A 5,187-nucleotide genomic window follows, 5' to 3' on the forward strand; every position below is an offset into this window, starting at 1 on the left:
ATGGGGTCCCTAGCCTCTGGGTGTCAGAGGGTGGAGATGGATGGCGGGAGAGAGATCACTTGATCATTGCCTGTTAGGTTCACTCCCTCTGGGGCACCTGGCATTGGCCACTGTTGGCAGACAGGATACTGGGCTGGATGGACCTTTGGCCTGACCCAGGACGGCCGTTCTTATGATTGATTCTCCCGTCAGCATATATCGGCTACACAGAAGGTCTTGCAGTGGTACGGCTGTGCCACTGTGTGCTCCATAGTGAAGACATGGCCTGGTGGAATATCCTGTCGCAGTTAACTTATGAGTCATCCTAACTGGGAGAAACTCCAGGGCATCTGCTGTAGCCCCATCCGTCTTCCATTTGAAGAGAAACGGGCCAGCTGCCACCGCACGCTGCGTTTAAATCCACTTAGCGCCCTGGGTGTTGTGAAACTCACATAGGCATAAATTATATTTTCAATCAACCTACTATACAAAAGCTCCGTGCTTCATAACAGCAGATTTCTTAAACGATCAAACAGTCAACCTGTTTTTCTTAAAGGTACTTGTGTACCATTTTTAAAATGCAACCTTTTTCTCCTTTCTGTTAGCCATAAGAGGCCTTGTCTGTTCACAAGTTCTACTGGTTGAACTATATAGATGTGAAACGAAGTTGTAGTTAAGCCAATGGAAGCCTTCCGGGGGCCCATGTCTAAACCAGTGGCTCAACGAGTTCCTCTCCGTATCTTGTGCCCTTTGAGGTCTGAGTGAATGATGCTGGTTGTAAATAGATTTCTTGCTCATATTAAACACTGGTTGTGCTAGGCGCTGTATGGACGAATGACTTCCCCCGTCCCAAAGACCTTGCAGCTTAGAAGATGGGCTTACAGGTGCATGAGACAAACCAAGCAGGTTGAGGTGAAGGAGCCAAGGTAGCAAAGATAACAGGATGTCTGGGATTCTGAGCCGGTAGAGGACACCCTTGCCCCTTCCCTGGCTAGACCCGTAATGCAGTCAGTTGGGTGCACTCTGGGAGAGATGTAATTGCACCACATAAGTTGGCTCTGATTTTAGTTAAAGTGGGACAACCTCTGTGTGGCCAAGGCCTAACAGGCAGGTTTGCATACGTGATTTATACAGCGCTGGCACCTACCAGTTCCAGGCCAGCACCTCCTGGTGCTAGGCACCTCCCTAAATTGCTCACAAACGAAATCTAAGACGACAGGTGGATACAGATGGGAATACGAGGAAACATTGGGATCGCACTGGGCTGTGCTCACAGCACAGGGGCAGCTCCTATTGAAGCTGATTTACAGTCACGTAAGTGGGATCAGCCTTAGGGCTGAGTCCTGGCCACAGGTGATCGTTAGCACTTCCGTAGAACTCGGGCCTCCGAGTGAAATTGGTCTAGCAGTTGGCATTGCTGCCTGTTTCTCCCAGTAAGCATCATCCTATCGTGAACGTGCACACACGGGTCTGTCCAACTAGGGTTATGTCCAGGTGGCTGCAGTACAATATCTCTCTTCCTCCAGACCATTACTTCCAGCTTCCACACTTGGCTATATTTCCAGACCAACGGGAGTTGCATTTTTCCCTTGGGGGGGAGGAGGGGAAAGGCCATGCTGATAGCTAGTCCCAAGACCTATACATCGGACCCCTTGAAGCTTTATCTTGTGGCGGGAACGGATTCTCCAGTGCCCCCGGGGGAGCTGCAGTTGTGGGCTAATAGTAAGATGCTGCCTTGTGAATGGGTTCGTGCCCCTGGGGTCAGGTGTGGCATAGCAGCTCTCGGGGGTTCCCAGAGCCCAGGCTCCTGCCCGAGCGTCTCCACTGCAGTTAAACAGCCCCACAGCCTGAGTCCACTGCCAGCCGTGGGTGTTCAATTGCAGTGTAGACAGGTGGATAGCGGCCTGCCTTGGGGCCGGTGGGAGAACCCAGCCCCACTCTCCACTCTGGGTTCTGGCCCAGGGCCCTGGCTTGGAGAGCTGGGTCTGCTCATCTACCTGTGCTGTGGTTTTCCCTGCATCACTTCCTATCCATCCTCTAAGTTCCTCTTGGGGTCCCTTGTCCTCCCCCTGCTTAATCAGGGCCCTTCCCCAGGCTTGCTGCTTGGAGACCTTTTCCTCACTCTGGCTGGGTTTTATCACTGCTTAAGCCTGGCTTTCATTCCCATTGCTGCAGTGTGGGGTGTTGCCTGACCCCCTCAGCTAGGGTTTGTGCTGCGATCAGGTTGGCTTGGCCCCGGGGGCTCCACCCCCGCAGGCCTGTTATTCTGGGGCTGACGAACTGGAGTTTTTTCTTATCGGGTCAGGACTGATTCCCCCCTCCCCCAACTTTATAGGGCCACATTGTGCAGTATCTCGGCTCTCCACCCAACTCGCCAATCAGCCCCAGGCGTGGGTCTGTGGAAGGTGCCTGCGTGGACCAGTGGGACTGTATCATGGGACCAGATCTCACTGTGGGGGGGAGTGTAATGCCTCCCTCCCCCATGTGGGCCAGCAGCTCCACTAGCAGGTTGAGATTGAGGGTGCCTTGGAATAGGAAAAAGAGGATGGAATCAGAAGCCTGAGGACACTGGGAGTACGGATCCAAAATCTGAACGACTTGGGATCCTCCGCTGTCCTTTCGATCTCCCTTTCTCTTGGGGGGATATTCTCGTGATTTGCAGCTGGACGCCAGGGAGCCAGGGGAGATGCCCTTCCCACCGACCCAGCCTAAGCAGAAAGTGGGAGTGGGGTCACTCATGGGGCCTGGGCTTTGTGGCTTGTCCCTCCTGCTTATGGCAAGCTGGTGCTGCCTCAGCCCCTTGCAAACTGCATATGAACATGGAAAGACAGGGAAGTCAGGCCCTAATGAGCAGCTTTATTCACAGGCACATAAAAGGCACCTGTCTGATGGAGCCCCGTGGAGCACTCGCTCTGCCTCCTGCCACTTCCCGGCTCCCCACGCAGCCCTAGGAGGTCTCTAATTGCCACCTGTTGCGGAGAAGCGTTACCTCCTGCCAGGCTGGATGGGAAGGCAGGAGCCAGGGAGCGAAACAAGCTTGCAAGGAGCGAGAGCTGTAGGGGGATCATAGGGAGTGAGAGGCCTCCTGGGCCTCTGGCCAGCCCAACTGGCTGGTTCATTCTGGCAGAGCTGAGGCTGTTTGGAGCAGCCATCGCTCTGCAGCCCCCTGGGGTTCTGACTGGAGCCATCAGGCCCAAGGACTCAGCCCACAGGGCTTCTCAGCACCACCTGCTCTCTGTCGGGTTTTCTCATCTTGCACATTTTCATTTGGAAATGGGGGGTTGCAAGTGCATTAGATTAGCCTCCATCTGCCTTTGCTGGATGAGGTAGAGGAGCAGGGGTGATCATGAGGAGGGGACAAGGGACACAATGCTTTGTTCCACCTGCCAGCCAGGCTAATCGGGGAGCATGAAACCGCCAGCTGCACGCCCCAGGGGGATCAACCCAGTGCCTCAAGTGTATCCACAGAGCCCCAGGCCAGAGGAGTGACTTTAAGCCCCCGAGGGGAGAGAGAACTGTCCCAGAGGCCCTGCTTGGTCACACTGCATCATGCAAAGTGGGAGATAGGGAGTGTCTTTTTATACAGCCCCTAGCACCCTGCCCTTGGTCCATGACGCAGCCTGACAGGTACTACAGCAATGTAGCTAACAATAATTTAAAAAGGGCTGCCCAGCTGTCAGGAAGCTGAATGTGTCCCCAGTTCTCCGGTTGTTTCATGTTTCTGGAATAGGGCAGCGTGGAAAGGGAATGGGAACAGACCAAGGAGCTGAGTAAGTCAGGGTGGTCACTAGGGGCTATAACTCTGTGCACTCCCACCATGCCTCCCCTGCTCATGGGAGCCAGGAGGTCCTGAAACTGGCAGTGCCCATGTGAATGGGGTTTGGCACCATCTTCCTCCCCAGCAGGCAGTTGTGCTCGGGAGTTTTCTAGTTTGAATGAAGCTGCTGACAGCATGTTCTACAGTTCCACAAAGTTTCATGTTGAAACCACAACTCCCACCCTGGCACCTGATGGTGGGTGGGTGTTTGCTCAAACCTCAGAGCCCCTGATTCACTCCAAAACTCACTCCCAGCTTGCTTGAACCTCAGCGCTGGCTTGTGCCTCCCTCAAGCCCCCACGTGGCTGACTTCAGACTTGGTCTGGCTGTGGCTTCAAACTTGATCTGGGTTCATGGAACTTCAGGCAAACCTGGGCCAAGTTATGAGGTGTAACAAAATCCCAAGCCAGGCAGGAACTCATACCACTAAGATTATGGCCTGTCACTTTCACTAAATAGAGAGAACCTGGGGAATTCTTCAAATTTACTTGCGATGGTGAAGTTTTGTTGGATACTGAGATATTGAGGTTTATTTGGGTCTATGCAAGTAGCAAGTTGCTGGGCTTCATTTGCATCTGATGCAACTACCAAGATATGGAGTTATTTGTATGTAACCTAACAGAAAAAATAGTGGGGTGTATCTGGGTCTATGTAAATATCAAGATATTGGCGTTTACTTGAGATCTGGAGAATTAAGAGTGAGATTGAGGTAAATTTGGGTTGTGGGGGAACCTCAATATGGGTTGCTTTGGGTACCTCTGAAGAATTATCTTTGGGGTGGGGGGCTTGGACTTTCCCAAAGGCAGAGGCTTTTCGGGGGGATATTTGGGCAGCCTCACCCCTTAGGTTCATTTGTAAAACCCTGCCGCAGAGGGATTTAACAGAAATACCCCTGGGGATTGTTTCCTTTCGCTCCTTGCAAGAGGGGAATAGCAGGCAAGAAAAATATGGAACGCTTCACGAATTTGCGTGTCATCCTTGCGCAGGGGCCATGCTAATCTTCTCTGTATCGTTCCAATTTTAGTATATGTGCTGCCGAAGCGAGCACAAACTTTGGAAGGACCAGCTTAGTATTTATAGCTCCAAATATTTATATTATTTTTAGTAAGGGTGAATTTAGTATTTTTTAAACTATATTAATCAAATTAATATTTTTATTTTAATTAATATAAATAAATATTTGATTTTGTAATCATATTGTATTTTCATTTATTTCCACTGAAATCTGCCCCTCATCTCAGTTTCTCAGGCATGTGGATTCATGGGTAAGCGTTTATGCAAATTAAAGGAGCAGCGCCTCGGCTGTCGAAGGCCCTCACCCTGGGGCTGCCCCCTGCGATGCCTGAGCGAATTGTCTACTAGCCGCTCCGAGACCGCCTCCCGCTCTGACA

General features: G+C 51.8%; 1 non-coding gene across 1 annotated transcript; it reads right to left on the bottom strand.

The window, feature by feature from the left end:
• Positions 1–4,737: 4,737 nt before the first annotated feature.
• Positions 4,738–4,844, bottom strand: LOC115638850. Its single transcript, XR_003997537.1, has one exon. It is a non-coding gene; the product is annotated as a U6 spliceosomal RNA (small nuclear RNA).
• Positions 4,845–5,187: the final 343 nt, after the last annotated feature.

This window comes from Gopherus evgoodei, chromosome 22 (genome assembly GCF_007399415.2).
Source record: "Gopherus evgoodei ecotype Sinaloan lineage chromosome 22, rGopEvg1_v1.p, whole genome shotgun sequence".
Lineage (NCBI taxonomy): Eukaryota > Metazoa > Chordata > Testudines > Testudinidae > Gopherus > Gopherus evgoodei.